This window comes from Emydura macquarii, unplaced genomic scaffold (genome assembly GCF_026122565.2).
Source record: "Emydura macquarii macquarii isolate MOO-44397 ecotype Brisbane River unplaced genomic scaffold, CSIRO-AGI_Emac_v2 contig_295, whole genome shotgun sequence".
NCBI classification, from domain to species: domain Eukaryota; kingdom Metazoa; phylum Chordata; order Testudines; family Chelidae; genus Emydura; species Emydura macquarii.
The window spans coordinates 3,644,548-3,665,476 of record NW_027130432.1 but is presented as its reverse complement, the minus strand read 5'-3'; the positions used below and the strand labels follow the sequence as shown (position 1 = coordinate 3,665,476).

At 41.1% G+C, this 20,929-nt stretch overlaps 1 long non-coding RNA gene across 1 annotated transcript; it reads right to left on the bottom strand.

The window, feature by feature from the left end:
• Positions 1–1,563: 1,563 nt before the first annotated feature.
• On the bottom strand, positions 1,564–2,521 carry LOC137153978 (uncharacterized). Its single transcript, XR_010919993.1, has 2 exons — positions 2,398–2,521; positions 1,564–1,935 (listed from the first exon to the last, which is right to left on the bottom strand). It is a non-coding gene; the product is annotated as an uncharacterized lncRNA (long non-coding RNA).
• Between the last annotated feature and the right edge of the window lie 18,408 nt (positions 2,522–20,929).

Here is a 20,929-nt window from a genome sequence, read left to right as displayed (position 1 = left end):
GAACCAGGGGTCACCCAATTAAATTAAATAGGCAGCAGGTTTAAAACACACAAAAGGAAGTACTTCTTCACACAAGCACAGTCAAGTCAACTGTGGAACTCATTGCCTGGGGATGTTTAGAAGACCAAAACTATAGCAGGAGGATAGGTCGATCAATGACTATTAGCAAGATGGTCAGGGTGTCCCTAAGTCTCTGATTGCCAGAAACTAGCAGTGACCAACAAGGGATGGATCACTCGATGATTGCCTGTTCATTCCCTGTGAAGCACCTAGTATTGGCCACTGTCGGAAGACAAGATAGTGGGCTAAATGGACTATTGGTCTGACCAGTACGGCTGTTCTTATGTGTGTAAAATGCGGGACATTTTGCAGGATCATATTATTCTGTTTGAGAACTTGACTCACTACTTATGGGATATAAATGGCTACAAATATTTTTAACATTTTATCTACGACATCGTCACAGGCCTCTGGCTGTGACGCTGGCTGGATAAGGGGGGCCCTTGAGGTGTATTCAGGAGCTCAGATTACTCCCTTCTACACCAATCTTGCGCTGGGGTGTCACGCTGGCTGGATTGAGGGCAGGGGGTCATTTATTATATTGTTTGACTGTTAGAAAGGCTATAATGTGCTAAGTAAGATGATGATGTTTATGTTCATGTGTTATATGTGTAATGGAAGTTATGGACATGTTTGATATATCTGTATTTCAAATTGTGCTGTGTCTGGGTGACACCCCAGACAGGATGGCTGCAGAACAAAAGCCCGCTTGATGTCCCATTAAGAAATTCACAGGTACAAGGGGCCCAGTGGGAGAAGCCAGGGATATACCTGATGAGTCACCAGGACTTACTCATGTGACTCTGGACTCCATTTTGGTTCCTGTAAAATTCCACAAGCAGCATGGAAAAAAGCCAGAGGACATAAAAGGGAGAGGCCCAGGATCCATTTTGTCTTTAGTCTGTCCTTCAGCTCCAGATCAACTCATCTATGACTGAAGCTGTGAAACACAGGACTGAGACCCATCCAGGTACTGGATGTATACCAGAAGGACTACACAAGCCTGCAAACTCCACAATTCTTCTAGAAACCTGATATATATAACCTTTCAAATCATTTGTATGTAGCTAATTGCTTTAATCCTTTAACATTTCTCTTGTAGTTTGTTTCTTTCTTTCTTTTTATAATAAAGCTTTAGTTTTATTTACTAAAGGATTGGCTGGCAGCGTGGTATTTTGGGTAATATCTAAACTTATATTCACCTGGTAGTGTGGCTGACCCTTTGGGGTCAGGAGAACCTTTTTGGTAAAGAGCATAGAGTTTTAAATAACTGGCCTCTTTACTTGACCTACTGGCTGATTGGGAGCCGGAGACTGAAATGCAGTAAAGGGGGCTGTGTGTATTTGTATTTTGGCTTCTTGATAACCAGTGTGGGGAATCAGAAGCACTGTTTGTAGCTGGTTGGGAAGTCTGACTTCAGTGTCACCCACCAGTGCTGGGAGAATCTGCTCTCCTTTTACAGCCTGCCCTGACCTTGGCATTATCAGGTGGCTACCTTAGGCACGAAAGGGTCACACCTCTAAACAGACCTTCAGATCCAAGTAGTACATTGTCTATAGAAACTTCCATAGGGGTCCATCCTTCTCCAGCCACCCTCCCCACCCCCATTCATTCTCTCAGACTTTATGTATCCTTTCCATTTACTAGCTCTCTTGGGATTTTATAATCTATAAATACTGATGGTTTAAGTTCCAGTCCTGAAAGGTGCTGCTGAGCACGTTCTACTTCTGTTAGATGTCAGAGCAGCTGAAGGCATCAGCTCCTTCTAGAGAAGATGCTCATAAACTCAAGGGATCAGACTCCCATGTTGTAAGCACATCAGCATTACACTCTTCTTTGCTGCTTCCACCACTGGTTAGTTTTTTCCTGCAGGTTCTAGTAAATTGTGAAAAAAACATACATGGATGAGTATTTTATAAATAAACTCTCCTGTCCTGTCTGTGCTCTTTATAACAGAAGCCATAAGAAAGGGCAGTCCCAAAATATGTGCACCTGTCATGGGGCAGGTGGACTCCGCCACCCCAGAAAGAGGCAAGGTGGTGCGTTTCGGGGCAGTGGGATGTAGCAATCTGAGCCGCTAACAGCCCCTAGGCTCCAAGCCAGGGATGGCCCTTGCGGCCAGGGCCCCTTGCAGTCAGTGGAGTGGAAAGGGCCGCCACTGGAGAGGGGCAGAGGGGCTGCCAGGATAAGGGGGTCCAGACCTTCCTCACTCTATCAGGCCCCAACCCAGGGCCCTACCAGTGACTGGGGGCCATCACTGCAACAGCGGGGATCTGGCCAAAACACACAGTCTTTTCAAGAGCCATTAAGCAGCCTTCCCCCTGGGCCACTTCCTACCCTGATTCCTGAAGCCTCCATCTTGGCATCCTCTGGGTCCCCAACTCCTGCAGCAAGCATAGCAGCCTGTAGGGCAGCTGCAATACCTTTTGGCTCCAGGCTGGAGCCTCCACCATGCTTATCATCCCACCCTGAGTGAGCTGGGCTTCTCCCCCTTTATACTACTGCAGCAGTTGGTGCATGCCCAGCAGTGGCAGGGGGAGTGGCTTCTGCTGCCAGGGATATTGGCTTAACCCCTTCATCTCCAGTGCAGGGCAAGTACACCCCATCAAAGCAACTGTTTGCCAAGTACACCACAACACCCTCAACAGCTGTTGGAAAACTGCTTTTTATTCATTCATTTGCTGCATGAGAAGAGTCACATTGTTTTCACAATTCTGTGTGAGTTAGGCAAATCTTTAAATACAAACTTCATATTGCAGGCTAAATCCTGGCTATGCAAGGAAAAAGGATGTATTTAATTCAGCTCAGGACTTGGAATCAGAGGCCCTGAGTCCTACTTCTAGCTTTGCCAGTTAGACTGTGGGACATTGGGCACGCCACTTTAGCTCTGTGCCTCAGTTACCTGATCTGTAAAATGGGGATAATTCTTTTCAAACTTTGTAAAGCACAGTTCTGCATCTATGGATGAAAATCAATATATAAGGTAGCATTATTATGGCAGTGGAGCAAGACATTTTCTTGAGGAAAAGGGGTGGAGCCTAGCAGGAACCTGAGCCGCGTGTATGCAACCAGTCCTTAACATCAGTAAGCAAATCTCTCCTGAAGAAAGCTGCAGTAACCAGCACTCTTCAGCATGCAGGATTATCCCTATATAGCCTATAGGACTAGCCTACTTGCTTGCATTCATATACTTTTCGTTATAAATTTGAGTATTTGTTTTATTATAATAGAGTCATAGATTCATGTCAAGGTATTATAGCTGTAATGCAAGAAACCTACAGGCCACATCCTGTATGAAAAGTTAAGGCCTTAGCATACATATGTTCGAGACCTTTGGCCCAGATAAGTAATGATAAGCTACATATATGGTTGTAACCTTTACCCTAGATAAGTCAGGAGGCACCAAGACGGGGGGAGGGGGGCCCAGTTTAGGGTTTATGCCCCGAGTAAACTTCACAGATACACCACAAAACACACAGAAAGGGCCAGAAATAACAAAGGTGAAATAAGTGAACCATCTGGAGCCATCTGGAAAGGATATGGATATGTCATCAATACAGATGAACCTGCCAGTTTATAAAATAAGTGTACCCCAATAATCTGTGGGTGAAGAAGCCAAGTTTGGACTTAGAAGGAGGACGCATATTGTTCAGGGTATAAAAAGGGCAAACCATGTTAATTGGGATGTGATCATCAGCTACTTCTTCTTTTGGACTTCTTTTGTGTTGGCGTTTGTTAGGATCTTTTGTTCTCAGTTTATACTTAGTACTATTCATAGGCTTAGGCTTATAGTTCTTAGCACTCCAGCGGTGCCTAGCTCTCCACCCAAGAGTTGAGGAACTGGACATCTCTCTCAACCAGGTCATCAGGGAAGGGTGTGAGTATATTAATCCAAAGCGTACAATATATATATCACATGTATCTTTAGAACAAGACTGTAATCCTAATCATTATCGATTTGATTATTCATTTGTTTATTATTCTATGCTATGCCAATAAAAGTCTGTAAAACTATACATATTCGGTTATCAGTGTGAACATTCATGTCGTGCACCCCGGGGGTCCTTGTAAAACTCTTTGTAGCCTGATTCTGGGACTAGAACCTTATTATCTCCTGATCAGATCAATTGATGAGCCTATAACCCCATTGAAATTACTAAACACCCAAAATCAGGCAACACCTATATGTTCATCTGTACATCAGTGACAGGATTCTTATCTAGCAGGCACAGCTGTGTGTGCTGCCCATGCTGTTAGGTTTTCAACCTATATCGATGTTAAGATTATAAATGTTAGATGATTTATCATGTTAGAAGCCTCTGTATTAATGCACCTCATAATATATATATATTAACGTCTTCTGTATTGCCAGAAGTAATGAGAAGAAACTTGCCTTATTTTCTCTTACTATACACACAATTGAAAAATGGTTCTGGAATTTGAATTCTAAGCTCTTTGTCCCACAGCTCGGTTTGCTGCTACCTCTTATTGTTGCAGTTTACCGATATGAGAAGTAAAAAGAGAACAGATGCTGATGCTGCTTAGTAATAATGATATTTCCAGGTAGGCCAGGACATTCCATGTCACAGCACTCTGAAGGTGCTTTAAAGTGCATTGAGGTTTGGTGTACTTGTATGCATCCAGATGTTGCCTGAAGCACCATGGCACTGACTGAAAAAACAAATGCGGGTTACAACAGCTCAAGACACCTTCCCCTGCCACCTCTCCCAGTTTCTTTGTACTGTACAACTGGTGAAATTACATTGAAAAGCTGACAAGAGTAAAAATAAAATAAATACTGCGATGCAAGTCAGACACTCTTATGGCTCTCACTCCAAGCCAAATTCTCCTCTCCAGGCTTTGCCCGTGTCTAATAGAATTGAACCATCTCAAACTATTTATACTACTATAGCTAGGTATGAGAGGCTAAAGTGAGAGTAGAGCTCAGTACAGCTAGACAGACAATGAATCACATTGCTGGGATCCTATGCAACCAGTGGGGATGTCCCACTGCTCAAACTATAGTAGCCACTTAATTATTTCATGACTTCTGGTGAATGCCCGACAGATTTTGTGCCTATATGGCCCTATGGACATTGTGGGCCTGATTTCTGAAACTGCATTATGAAGATGCATGCAGTTGTGTAGATAATTACAGATTGTATGTAGATATTGGGTATTCACAAACGATACTTTACTTCAGTTTGCTTCCCTAACAGGCCATATTGGTATGTGCGCCTGTATATGATTTACTCACTCAGTCATGATTTTACTGATGTTATTCCACCAGCACAGTTATGAAAACTCAGGGCCTACATAGAATTGCATTCTTTACAAGTGAATAGCAAGAAAAGAAGCTGTCTTACTCCCTTCTGATGCCACCATCCTAAATATACACAATACAGGCTTAATGTTCTCTAACAGCAAATGGAAATGGTTGGCAACAACATGTCAATAAGAACTGATCACATAACATGACAACTTAGCCTGTTGGGACTTGTATGATTACTCCCAGCTAAAAGGTATCAACATTTATTGCCCGACTGAAGCAAATCTTTAAAGATGTATTAACCACATACTAAAAAGCTAATAGACAAGGCAAGTTCTCATTTTAACATATTAGCTGGTCAAGGGAAATCTTAGGCAGACCTCTAAGATTTACCTTGATTAGCTAACATGTATAACCAGTAACATAAGATAACGTAGTATAAATACATCTTTTTTCCCCCACTATGGGCATGACCTAAATGGTTTCTCAAAGTAACTCACTTATTGTTAATAGCAAAAGATACCTTTTGATACCATTGCCTTCTTAAATAGGTCCTAAATTCTGCAAGAAGTAGACAGATGTTATTTCACTGACATTTATTGTCTTGCTTGTTTGCAGGCCATTTCCTCAGGACAATATAATTATCATTACTTTGTTAGCAAATACATTAGTGAGCTGTTTATTTTAAGAACATTTCATTAACCTAATGGGGTCTTGGGGTGAGTAAGGTGGATATTGGTTTAAATCTAGTTTTGCTTTGCATATTGCAAATAAGAGACTAAGCATATAAAACATCAATAGAATTTAGCTTCTGGGTTTGAACTACAAGAATGTTGTTTACAGGATATAAGCTAACTTTTAAAACAATCCAACTAGACTGGTATCCTAACAACAGAATTTTCACTGAACTAGACACATGTAGACAATTAGCCTAGCTAAGAGTGTATGAATCAAGTTGGCCAAGCTCAGAGAAGAGGTGGAAACAGTTCTCAGTGCGTCTCATTAAACAAGTGTGCGAAACGATTTGGTGGCAGAGTGTTAGTGAGCTTCTGGCCTTTCAGCTCTGAAGACCTGTGTGCAATCTGCCCCACACTGCAAGTGCACAGGTTAGGTGGTTTCAGCATAGTCTGAAGTGGAAGTTTATTTTCATTTCACATAAAGTACCCACTACTGGTAAGCTCCCTGCTCAGGGAAGACAAAGCATAATACAGGAAACCTCTGGCAAGTTAGAACAGAGGTACTTTGGTATTGTTGTGTGGGCAGCATTTTACGCATCATGGCCTCACTATTCCTGCAGTGTTACCTTTAGCTCTTTTATAGACTTTACATTCAATACCCAACCCCGAAAGACTAAGAAAAATACAGCACTTCGTAGTCCATAACTTAGATCTTTCCCACTGTCCTTTTGTTCCACATAAAAATCTTGTTATGGTAGTTTACTAATAGCTAAAATGGAAATGCAGAAAACAACCCAATGAAATAATTAACATCCATTACAATAAAGAAACTACTCCTTATATTATATAGCTTTCTTGTGACTGGCTGTGCTTAATCTGCTCAGTGCAGACGTTTATGCCACATGTTAATGAATACTGTTGTCCTTTTGGGTAGTTGTAGAGATTTACATTTGTAGCATAATTTGCTTTCTACGATTTATGTGGAATTAACATCCCTCGTACTTTAAAGAAGAGCTTTAGTTAAGGAAGTGTTTTGTTGTAGCGTAAACTGGTGTAGCTCCATTGACATCAATATTCCTTGCGACACTAACATGATATTCTGAAAAGAAGGTATTAAATGCTCAAATATAGCACGCCCAGTGTGATCTGATGTGCTTATTTCCTCCATGCTTTTCACTCTCTGTCATGCAGTTAAGGAGTCTGCCATTAAGCTGCTGACTCTTGATCTCATGAAGGTAAATCAAAGTCCAGTACCAAAGCTTGCCCTTTTCTTTCAGCACCTCCAAAGGAATAGAATGCACATTGCAAGATACTGGGAAAGAACCTCACTGTTTCAGTTAGTTAGAACACCTCTAACCACAGTACTCCCTGCTGCAGCTAGCACTTTCTCTCTCTTGTCTGAGCCTGTGAGAGACTTAAATAGTCCTGCTATCACATGATGCTCAGTCATATGACCCTTCCCAGTCAGGTCTGAAAGAGCCTGGGCCCCATTAGTGTCTGGAAGCACCTTTCCTTTAAAGGGCCAGGCATCCTAATGTGCAAACCTGTACTAATGAAGTCCACCTCCTGTGGACAAGTCTCCATCCCCATTCAGTACTTGGCCTTTCTGCTGAGTGACAACAATGGGACTGGTTGTGATGATGGGTTTTGTGCTATGGAGACTTATCCACAGGGAGACCACCATTTCATTTCATGTAAGCTATCAAATGAATGTCAGATGTTAATAAAGAATAATTATTAACAGTCAGAACTTAGATACTGCTCAAAGCACTTTACAGACATTAATCAATCAATGGTGGTTAATCATTCCCACCCAACGCCTGGGTATGTACTAGGCCTGCTAGCCTAAGCCACCACCTGTGCTGCCACAGACACACTGCTAGTTTTAGGTGCTAACTCAAGCAGAACTAACGCGAGTATGCCTGTGCGAGCTGGGAATCACACACCCAGCTCAAACAGATGCACCTTCTATTCCATGTAAGAGAACAGTGCAAATTCAGAAAGGTAATGCTCCATGCCATAAACACATTTTGAAACACAAGATACAAGTACAAGTCTCTCCTATCTTTGTTAAGCTTTCTATTTATAATTCAAGCTTCAGCTGAAAGATATATTTCAAAGTTATGTAATTCACCAGTTGAAAGTGTTCACAATAGAATTCAAAACTGCTTCAGTCTGAAATCCCAAATGATCAAAACTGACTCTGAGTATTCCAATAGTGGGTAAGTTAAGGCTGGAGATGAGAAAAGACAATGTAATTTTTATGGGCAATGCATAGCAGCAGTTGGGCTTAGTTGTTTTTGTGTGTTCCTAACAATTTTGGGTGAAAGACTTCCTTGTTGTTGGTAAGATAATGCCCTCCAATTAGCTGATTCAAATGAAAACAAGATCAACTTCTTCCCCTGGACTGTCCCCAAAAGATTTATACATAAATTAACACAAGTCACCCAACAACCCACTCAATTTGGCCCCTATGCATTATGATGCAGTCTTTAATTACATGATCACACCCCAACCCAACTCCTGCAGCCTTCAGTGCACAAGCTGGACCTGCTCTGAGGATGAATCAGGATTGGGTAGTGAAGGGAACTGTTGTCTATAGCATTGTTTCTCAAAAACCATTCCATGGACTGGCACCAGTTCCTGAGATCTCCTTGACACAGTTTAGGAAGGCAGCAAGCCAGTTCCTGGTATCAAAAAGGCTGAGAAACACTGGTCTACAGGATCCCTGCTTCATTTGTTGCAGAAGTTGGAAAGTGTGTGGTGAATGAGGCAGGGGACTGCAGGAAGAGAAAGGATTGGCTCATGGTTAATGCTGCCCTGGAAAATTGAATTCTATCCCTGCCTCTGCCACAGAGTTTCTATGTGATGCTGAGGAAGTCCTAGTCTTTCCATCCACATCCCAGTCTTCCTCCTAGTGTGGTTTCCAGTGCCAGCCTCCCTCCCAGTCTCCCCTCCTTACTCTCTTTGTCCAGCCAGTTCTAGTTTCCCACCCCAGGCTCCTCATCTGACTTTAGTCTTTCCCCTAACCTCTGCCCCCAGTGCCAGTCTCTGCCCAGGCTTCTTGTCCCAGTTCTACCCACCCAGCTCCTTGTCCAATCTGTCTTCTCCTCCTCCAACCTCAGCTCCCAGCCCAATGACCCAACCCTCATTCCTCCTGCTGGTTCCCAGCCCCAGTCTCCTTTTCTGGCTAGTCCCCATTTGCCCTCTTCCCCTCTCACTTCCTCCCAGTCTCATCTCCCCGCAAACCACACCCTCCACACTCCCATGCCCAGGTCTGGTTCTTATCCCTTCTGCATTCAAGCCAGGCAGCTTCCTCCTCCACCTTGCCTGGGTGCCAGCAAGGAGGTGATTGAGAGCACAAGGGAGGCTGTCTCCAGGCTCTCAGTTCCAATATCTGGCCACGCAGCAGCAGGGACCTGAAATTGTAGGGAAAAACCTGCCCAGTCCCAGTAGTACTGGATTGGAGCATGCTCAGTTTCCCAGTGGGATGATGCATTCACAGTCCCCTCACACACTGAAGCTGCAAGGGGCTGGAGCACGCTCAGTGCTGATGGACTCTTCAGAAAATTTAGCTGCCAAAATTTAACAAGTATCTACTGCGCATGTCCAAACAGATTTTTTTTTCAAAGCCTTATAACTTGCCCAAATGTTGGCATTTTTTCACAAGAACCGCCGAAAGCACATCTGACATAAAGGCCATTCCTCTGCCAAATTTCCTGTCTCTGCTCCAAAGCAAGGATGTGCTATGGCTTCTCAACAAAACAGCTGTACATACCCATTTTATTTAAAAAAAAAAAAAAAAAAAGTAAAACAATGAATTTTTCTCTGATCTTGTTCTCTGAAATGGTTGAACCATTTTTTAAAGTTCAATCAGACGCAGATACCTCCCCCGTGGGAAATTTCAGTCCAAACGGTTACTGCTTAGCAACTAAAAGCAGGGTCTTATATTGAGAAGTGCTGGTCAACGCTAATTTGCAGTGCTACCAGCTCCACTTAAATTAATAATATGGTCTGGAATAACATGTGGCAGCATTTTACACCTACTGGGCACTGGCATCAACGATAATACAAGGTGTAAGGTAACAGTGGATAGGACCCAGAGAGCGTTTAAGTGATTTGCCAACAGTATAGTGAAAGCTTGTGTCAGAACTGAAACAGAACTCTGGTGTTACAGAACTACTGCGTATGCACCAGGCTGCTGCATGTGTCAAAAATTTGCTTCAAATGTCTGTTCTGAGACCAGTTGTAAAATCATACTAATACATACCCATCTTTATATAAAGCAACTTGAGATCTGTAGAAGTAGTAGTACTAGGAAAGTGTATTATCATCACCCTTTGTCAGATGGCATAAGTAAGGCACAAAGATATTTAATGTTTAACCTGGGATCATTTACTGTGGCCAACTACAGAGCTTATAGTGGCACCAATGCAGCTGCGCCACTGTTGTGCTGCTAGTGCAGATGCTGTAAGCCGACAAAGAGAGCTGTCCTGTCAACTTACTTACTCCAGCCCCCACAACTCCACTACTCCAGCGGTAGCTATGTCGACGGGAGAAGCTCCCCCGCTGACATAGCATTGTCCACACTGGTGCTTAGGTCAGTGTAACTTCTGTCACTCAGGGGGAGCGGGGGTATTCATGTAGGCCCCAGCACTGTAATGTAGGCCTGAATCAGAGCAGGCCCGGACCATGAATACGTATTTGAAGCTTAAGGATTAATCCTCATACTAAAATAATAAAAGTAGGCATTATAGATAGGGATGTTCTGTACACATTGATTGTTGTTCATGCCACCCCAGGCTCCACTATAATAATTGACTGCTTAAACATATGAGTGGGAACATCCTGCCTTAACATTTATGACACATTGGGGCCCTGTTTGTAAAGCTCTACGTATGAATGTTTGGGGACATCCTGAAATCTAATTGTAATAATTTACAAGTGAAAGAAAATGCCCAATGCATATCAGAAATGTAGTTAATGTGTAAATCATGGGGCAATAAAAGGGCAAATAAGATTTCTTTTATTTCCTTTTAGTAAAATTAGTATTAATAAAATTAATCTAAGTATAAGGATTTTATTATGTTAGTAAGTATAAAATAATATACCAATGTAATAAAATAAAAATGTAATGATTTTTAATAAGTATAAATAAAAAGTAAATGCAGTGTAAATCTGCTAAAATAAAACGGCGAAAAAGTAATTGCTGAGGTAATAGTTTTCAGCCTCCAAAGGCAGGAGGGAAAGAAGATGCTTTTGTTTAAAAAACTTTTACAACCCAAATGGCTGAAGATCAAAATAACCCCAAAGAACAGGGGAGTTAACACCCAAAAAGAAAAACAAAATAAAATATAAAACAAAAATAAAAAATAATAAAAAAGCTGTCACACTTGCAATATCAAACGTAACTGACAATTACATCAAACAAAAAGACTATCTGACATAACAAAATCCATAAACCCAAATAAAAATAAATAAGTATAAAAATGGGGTAAAAAAACCCTGGACTTTGGGCTCGTTCTGCAAACCCCACGTAGCATCGTGTCGCGATCGACAGAGCCTGGCTCCCTCCTCATGCCTGAGTCATCTGGCCAGCGATTCAGCTCGAGCAACACAGAGGCTGGTAATTATATCCCTCCTGCAGAACTGTGTGTGTACGTAAGTAAGTGTGTTTTAGGCAATTGCTTTTTCAAATATTTTCTGTATTCATAATAAACGTGGCATACTGCCTTGTTCCCTGAATAAGATCCTGCTGTTTATTTCATAAGTGTAACATTCATGCCCCTGAAAGACGTCACTTATACTGACATAAGCTGTAGCGTGTACATAGCCCAAGTTGGTTTAGCTCTGGCTGTGAAACCAGTGATCTTGCATGCCGTCTCACACTGACTTGTTTTTGTTTGTGGGGGTTTTTTGGCATTTTTTTCCATTGCTCCAGGTGAAACCAAGCTGTGCTACATATGCGTGTATGGATAAATTAGCTATACATCAAGTGTGGACATTTTGTGAGGTGTAGATTGAATGAGACAGGATTCCACAGAAGACTTGGCTTCAGTCACCAGGCACTTTACAAAATCTAAGAACCAGCTGTTCTGGTGGTGTCCATACAAAATTTCCTCTCTCTCTTTAAACAGGAAAAACGCTCTTGCAAGTGCCATATGAAAAAAATTAAGAACTGGATTAATTTTGAAAATTGAATGAAATTTAAAATGGTTTTAAAATGAGAATTTTTTGTCCAAAAAAACCCAACATGTGCATAATTTCTAGCACTAAAAGTGAAGGGAATGGTAAGACTACAGGATAAAGCACTCAAAACTTACAAAATGTAGGCATTTTGCAGAAAGATACAGTCTTTTCTTACCCAATTGCTGTACTGTATTATTTCAGAAATAGTCTGTACTATTTTTGTTTTGTTAGGTTTTTTAAAACAACTCTAGGAGATGCATATATAACAACCCGCTAAGAACTATGGTGGGGGTGGGGGAAAGGGTAATTGTAAGTAGCAAGCCCTCCACCTTAAACAAACAAGCCTTTAAACACCAAAGAGAAAAATGGAAAAAAATTTTAAAAATTGGAAAATTTCAAAACCAAAAACTATTTTAAAAAAACAGTTAAAGTTGCTAAATGACAACATTTCCATAAACATATTATTCTAACCAATACAAAGAAATGCATATTCCATGCACACAAGCTATATTCTGACCCCAAATACTTATTCTTTCAATGCAAATCTCAAAATATAATCACAAAAACAAAAAGCTTCCGAAAAAGTAACAATTATATAAATTCACATGTGACATAATCCATCCCAGCTGCAAATAAACACATCATTATGCCATAAATCAGCAGTTATACACTTTTACAATTAAGCTACGTATATGTTCGCCTCAACAGCAAATAATTTATTAAAATAAATCTGTATTTATAATTAACGGTTTATTCAAGCTTGTAATCAAGATAATAAAAAAACCTGGAGTCTGAAAGAAGGTTAGTGTGTTAATGAAATATGCATTTCTTTATAACTTGGTAATAATGGGACAGATCCTGGCCCCTAACTAATGCTCTTTTGTGCACCCTAGCAGCACTAAGCAGGCATAAGGTTACCACAAAGATGCAGTCAAGGATTCCCACTCCTGAAAGGGCATGTCAGGTTGGGGACAGAAGGGAAGGAATGTACAGAATGTCACTGATCCAGGGCTGGTGCAGCAATCCCTGTGGCATCATTACATACAGCATAGTTTAAAAACATCCCTTAGGCTGCTCTAAATTATACAGGCAGCCAATTCTGCCCCTGGCTGGCCCGGGATCAGAGAAACAGAGAGGTGGCTCAGAGCCACCTTTCGCTCCTGCTCTGCTCAGCTGCACTGATTCCAAACACAGCACAGCTGAAAATCCAGCCCCATGTGTTTATGTTTATCGTGGGGGTAGGGTAGGATTTATGATGCCCTTAATTTTTCATTTCCTTGCTTTTAAGTACTTGCATTTTGCAAATGGTGCAATAGGTGCATTGTCACTGAGCAAACAACTAGATTTTAAATTGACGTTTTCTGGGTTTGAAATGGATTGTGGCTTGGAATCCCATAAGGCATTTGCTGTTTGAGAAGGGTGTGATATATATGAGTATACTCACAAGGTGAACAGGCCAATATCAAATGGTTTCAGATGATACTTTATGGCCTGGTGTGACCAGATCAGTGAGCTTCTAAACAGTCTTCAAATTTCAAGAAAAATACCTTGAAACTACTGACTGGCCACAAGTGCAAATAACTGAGTTAGGTACTCACTCCATCTGCTGCCAGAGAGAATCCTAGCAACAGAGTTTGGTACCAGTGCAGTCTGTTAATTTTGCATGCAGCAAGACAAGCAAAGGAAGCTTACAACAGTTTCAACTGGATGAAAGAAAGGCACAAAGAGACCTCTACATTCACAAAAAACAGGTGCAGACATGACATTGGCAATATTTCTGAGGCAGAAGCAGGCAGATTTCACCACAGCAGAGACGTAATTCAAACATCAGGCTAGAGTCCAGCTGCACTGCTGAGCTCAAGACTATTAGGTATTCTTTGTTTTTATTATTTTTTTTTAATATAGCCCAGGAGAGAGGGCGGGGAGATACCACAGTTACTTTTTCATTCCTTCCAGATCCACAGCTCCAAGTTTACTTTGGAAAAGCCAGCCGTCGTAATTTAGTTTGAAAGCACTGTACATCCAGAGTGCTCAGCACTGATCCTGACATAATAATCTTACATGACTTTGTGAGAGTTGCTGGCAGAAGTTGCCATTGTTTCCTATGGAACTGACAGCCTCTGGTTACTGCAGTCCAACAGATTACAGTGTGCAAAACAACATGCTGGGTCACACAGGGAGACAAAAGAAAGCCGTCGCTACAGTGGTAAAATATTTTGTGATAAAAGAAGTTGCTGGATTTAGAAAATACATTCTTTTTAAAAAATTTTTTTTTTTAAATTCTGAAGATCTTTGCCATCTTTTTAAGGAAGGTGACAACTCTCATAAGAGATATTTTCCCTCCTTTGTTGTGATTTGATGCAGACCTCCTCCCCAGTGACAGAGACTGCCAGATTATGTAAAGTCCAGACACCTCTACAGCAGCCAGTCCACTAGCGACTCAAAGTTTGTCTAAAATACAGAGAGAAAGAGGAAACACAAGAGAATTAACATTTCATTAGTCCATCACAATGCTCAGGAATCCAAATGATCAAACTCCTTGTGACACTTACGGTCAGCAATATTATTTCACCTAGTTTCCAGGGATCCACTGATTGACCAATCTTGATGTGACTAGCTATTGATAAGCCATTACAAACCACATGTATTCAAAAAGTACACCATGTGGAAACTATAGGAGTATTTTCAGTGATTTGTTTGAATGAATCGTATTTTTTGGTCTTTGCAAAGTTTGAAAAACTGTTTTTCTTTTAACAAGCAGATTCAATTTCTCTCTCTTCCTTGCAATATCTGTTGCAAAAACGCCTTAAGTCACACTCTCACTTCAAAATCCTGACACAGTTAACATTTTTTCCATTTTTGCTTCAACAACCTAATCATTTTCCTTTTAACTCTTTGCTGCTGGTTTGTCATTCCAGCATCTGTGCTTTTAAATCTTATTGATGTCCCATTGCTTTCAATAAAATGTTATGACCACAGTCCCATTGTAATTCATCTTATGATAGTAGAGGGGTCATTGTACTAGGTGTATTTTGCTCAATCAGCTGAAGCAAAAGGGTTAATTAATTACTGTCATTTGTGTAATTTTGGGACATTGCTTCTCCTTGCATTTCGGTTGTGTAGCAGTCACAACCCTCCCTGGCAGTTCCTTCTCAAATTAACAGAATTCATTATAATGTCCAACCACAAATAAAAGGCTTAAGTTCTGGGAGGTCCCTAGTCATGGAAAAATTCTCACACACAAGAAAAATCAGATATGCCAAGTATATTCAGGCTTGGGAACAATTTATTACTTTTGTAAAATCAGCTCTAGATGGGCGTCGCATGGCTCTGGCCCCCTTTCCCTGTACAGAAAGCTAAAACACCACAGTAAATATAAGCAGAATACATAAAGACTCTTAATGGAAGGAATGGATATGTTCACTCTGAGAGACAGCATTGTCTAGTACATTGAACATTAGAACTGGCAGACAAGAATTCCAGACGTAGTGTCTGTTTTGTGTGACCTTGGACAAGTAATTTGACTGTCATGGGCCAGATTTCCAAGAGTTCAACACTCAATATACTGAGATCTTTGGAAAATCTGGCCATTTCTTTTAGTGTTTAAATGGGAGCTGGGGTTCTTTTGAAAATCTGGGTCTATGTATCTCAGTTGCTCCATGTGGTAAATTAGGATAACAACGTTTATCTATACTGCAGTGCTGTTGGGACTAATTAATATTTGTACAATGTCTTGAAGATGTTAAGCACTACTTAAGTGTTAAAGTACTACATAAAACATAAACATGCATGATACTATGTATACATGTTCCCAGCAAAGCAACTCCTGTAGCTGCGTTGTCAACTCATATTTTATTGCAAGTCTGGTGATAGTAGGTGTTTTTCTTAGAAGCTCCAGCCCTGGATTTATTTGACTATATGAGAATTTCAATTTTCATTTTAAGAGTAAAAATAAGTTTTTAGCCTTCATTGTGCAAGAAAAACAGCTTGAAAATGAAAAACTAAAATGTATTTTCTAATTAAGATCTCATTATTTTTAAGCCACTCATGATTTTGGGACATCTGAAATCAGATCACAGTGGGCATTCCTTTTAAAGAGTGTAACATATTTTCCTTTTATTGGCTTGTAGCAAAAATAAGAAGGCCTCATCTAGTTGATAGGATGTTCAAACCTAGATATGTTCTGCGAATAATTTTTTCCATTACCATTTTCTCCCTATTTTGAAAAAAGTCTTGTATACATTACACACACACACAAATACATTAAAAACATTATTAAGAGTCAAGCACTCCAGAGTTAGGAAATGCCAAGATTAGGGGTGCCTGTGAAATCTTAATTCAGCTCCCCTGACCATATGCATATGATAGTCTTTAATTACATGATCACATACCATTTTTCCACAGGACCCCTGCCTCATTCAGTGCACATAATGAATGGTGCTCACTTAATGAGCAGCTATTCCATATTTTGCTGTATCCTCATTGTCAAATGTGTGGCCCAAAGCTTTATTTACTGCACACTATTCAAATCCTACACTGAAGGCAGAATTACTAATTTCCTCATTGGCTTTTCTATGATGCTCATCACTGTAGTATCCGAGTCCTTCACAAACAGAAATTACTTTATTTTCACAACACCCCATCAGATGAGATGGTATTATCCCCATTTTACAGGTGGGGAGTTGAGACACATAAAGATTAAAGTCAAAAGTGTCCACTAATTTTGCATGCCCAATTTGAGACATCTGGGACCTGATTTTTCACAGTGACCCAGAAAATGAGGGACACGCAATTAGCAGCCAGTTAAAAGTTTGATATGAGTGAAACTCTGTGGCAGAGGTAAGAAGAGAATCCATTTCTCCAGAGAAGCATTGACCCTCCTTTTTCTACTTACAATCCCATGCCTTATTCACTACCTACCTTCCAACTTCTGCAACAAATGAGGCAGGGAGTCCTAAAGACAACAGTGAAGTCTCGGTCATTAGACAACCAAGATTCAGCCCCAGAGCAGGTCCAGCCTGCGCACCGAATGAGGCAGGGGTCCTGTGGAAAAAAGTAGTATGTGATTAGTAATTAAAGATTGCATCGATGTGTATACTTACAAGAGTGCTGAATTAAGGTTGCCCAGGCAACCTCAATTCTGGCATTTCCTAATTTTGGAGTGCTTGACTTTGCAACCTTAATGATGTTCTTATAATGTAGATTTATTTTTTTTTATTTATTTATTGGTGTGTGTGAAATTTCTTAGGTTTTTAAAAAAGCAAACTGAAAAAACAAATTCCATCACTTGCCATCATGTTGAGGCTCACTTGGTTCATCAGCAGGACGGACCTTTAGATCCACAGCACAGCACAGCCATCTGCCATTTGAGCTAAGGGCATAGATATTTGCCGATTGAAGAGGAATGGTGGGACTCATGAATCTTGGATTCCACTCTAGGCTCTGGAGGAGGGTGTCTTCTAGTAGTCACAAGCCCTTCTTGCCTGCTCTCCCCAAGCTTGATCCCTTCTGCCCCCATCCCCTCCATCCTGTCCCTGTCAGAGTCGTTTCTCTTCCCCACCCCTGGCTTCTGGTCTCAATCCCATCCTCCTCACCTAGCAAGCCCCAATCTCCACTACTCAGGTTTCTTATCCCAGTCTGTGTTCCAATACTTCCTCCCTCTTCCACTATCCTTACACAGCCACTCCCAGTTCTCCTCCTCCTGGATCCTCATTCCATCTGTCCTTCTTCCCAGCCTCTAGTTGTGCCCCTCCAACCTACGTTCCTCAGGTTTACTTGCTCCTAGTCACCATCTTCCTCCCAGGACTCTCATCCAAACTCAGGGTCTCCCTCCTCACCCCCACCGAACTCCTGGTCCAATTCTCCTTGCCCAGCCAGTCTAAGTCTTTCAGCCCTGGCTTCTCATCCAATCTCAATTTTACACCCACCCAGTGATTCCCCATCCATACAACTCATTTTCCTCCCTGCTGTCAATCCAAATTTCCCTTTCCTCTCAACCCCCTCAGCCTCCAGTCCCAATCGATTTCCCATGCTCCTGAAGGTACATCTCTTGATTCCTCTGCTTTCGAATCAGATGTCTTCCTCCACGCTGCCTGGACCCAGGAGGGCTAGGAGGGGCTGTCACTGAAAGCACAGGAGGGAGAGAATCTCCCTGCTCTCAGTTCAGTTGTCTGAACCTGGACCTGGCACAACTCAAAGAAGCAACTGCAGGGAACATCCTGGAGCATACCAGTGCAGACAGAATCTTCAGAGATTTTAGCTGCTAAAAATCTAAGATATTTTCACTGGAGCATGTGCTCAAAAGCTTATTAATGGGCCAGATTTGGGCGGATTTTCATAAGGACAGCAAAAGGCACATCCCTGACACAAAGGCCACTGTCGCTGCTCCAAAGGATGTGGATTCTAGAGATTTTCAAAAACAAGGTCAGGAAGAACAATGTATTTTCCCCTAGCTTTGTTCTCAAAAATGACTGAGCTGTTTTGGCTGATATGTTCCAAAAACAATTACCGTAAGCCAGACACTCAGCATCTCCAGTCTTAGCCCAAATGTTTAATGTTTAGTAAAATTATAAACAACTGACACAGAGATATATAATAGGAAGTCCTGGGAAAACTGCTTCACTTATGTCTTAGTCAGTTTACGTCATTCTTATAGGCCCCTCAAAAGAGAGTAAATATCCCCAAGGTCTATGAAAAGGTAGAGAAGGAGCCTTCCCACACACCACTGGGACTCTCCAGCAAAAGGGGATAGACAAAGATGCCTTCTCCCAGGAAGTGTTTCATAAGAGGAGATGGTCAGGCAATCACAAAGGAGAATGGGAAAGCATCTTTCAGCCCACATGAAATCCACATGAAAGCATCTTTCAGCCCACATGAAATCCAGCCAAGCAAAACCAAAAAAGGAGGAAAAAAAGTTTTTTGTTCAATTTTCTTTTCCTTTTCAAATATTTCACAATATCCTCACGTGCCACAGATTGAAGAGGCTTCTCGTTTTATAACTGTTTTCAAAGGCTGACTTTTTCCTTCTCCTTAGCTTGTGTCTACATCTCTCATTCAGCCTTAGCTTTTTATCCTGCAAGATTTGTCAGTTCCTGAAGCCATTAGATCCACATGTGGAAAAAGATGCCTTTCTGGCATCTGAACTACCCATGTGGAAGAAGAATGGAATGATGACACAGGGGTTGCGTGGAAAAGAATAACAAATGGATTGTTTATTCTCTCTTTTTTTTATAAAAAAAAGAGTTTTTATGCTGTATCTATTTTGGGGGTGATAGGGGTTCTCTTTCCAGCATCTTGAAGTTCCAGCAACCCTCTTGATGCTAGCCGGATGAAATCCATTCCAATGCAGAGGGCTCTATGCACCATTTCAATCCTACTTTAATGGAAGGCTGAAATGGGATTTCAATGGTAATAAGACCTTCTAAAGACCCAGAACTGGGATAAATTTCACCTTCACTGTGGAAATTTCTAGAGGTCACATCGCAAATCCTATTTGTATTTAGTGGCATAAGTAATAATATATTAAAGTTTACGTTTAACAAGGAAACCAGTAATGATATACATAATATTATCTTTGTGCAGTGTGGCCATGGTAACTTTGGAGCTATTTTACCTTTTGATGTTTCCTAACTGGGGAGTTCTTGATTTCTCAGCCTCACTGTACAATTTTATATTAATACTTGTTTCTTTGCATTTCATTTCCCTTTGTGCCTAGTGCGAAAATTGAGATTCATTTTGTGATACAGCTATGGGAACATAAAAGAAAAAAAAGTTATTCCTAGTTAAAGACCAAGCATGGAAACTTTCAGCCCCGTAAGAAGTCTAGAGAGAGAGTGAAAAGCAGTGGTTTTAGGATGAAAGTCGACACTCCCTGTGGAGTTGGGAAGAGGATTATAGCTGACAAAATGGGCTGGCAAGCATATGGAGACCGAGATTTAGGTGGATGTGGTGGACTGCAAAGGCCTGCTACAGCCTAGTGGTGAGCTTTTAAGCAGCTTCCCCACTCCCTTTTTACTAAAGGTGCTGGTAGATATCATAGGGGTGAATACCGCATCAAGTAGATTACCTAATATGACTATCTAGATTGCATTTGACAGAGATTATTGGGTCTTACCTCTCCTGCACAGTAAATTAGTCTCTCCTCTGCCCCGCTCATTTTTAAGACTGAAATCATCTTTGAAGTCACAGATGGATCATGACAGAAACAATATCTTCCACATCTTTGCACCTGGACAAATGCCTGCCTTCAAAATGAATTTTTCAGAAAACAGATAACTGAATTACCTGAGGGCTGATCCACTTCAAAGGGTCTCTTTACAGAAAACATAATCAGATTCTGATGCTTTGATCAAGGAAATCTACCAAGTGCTTATTCGATCACAAACTCCACTATTTGCCATGAAAAGATACCTAATCAATTACAGAGCCGACATCTGCTCTGAATAATGTTATTGATGACTTGATAAAAAGAATGCATACTACAAAGAGTAAATCCATGGGGAAAGCTGACAGGTTGCTGGGAGCCAGGGGGCCTCAAGATGGACAGAGAGTGGCCAGCCAAGAAACAAGTCATCAATGATTAGATGACAGCATCTGTTGTGCACTCATGCAGAATGGAACTGAAGTAGATGTCACAAGGAAAGGTCCAGTGTTCAGTCTTGAACACTAAAATAAGCACTCAAGTGACCATTAGTGAGCCTACAGCCTCAGTCTTGCCTCCCTTTCCCATTCTGCC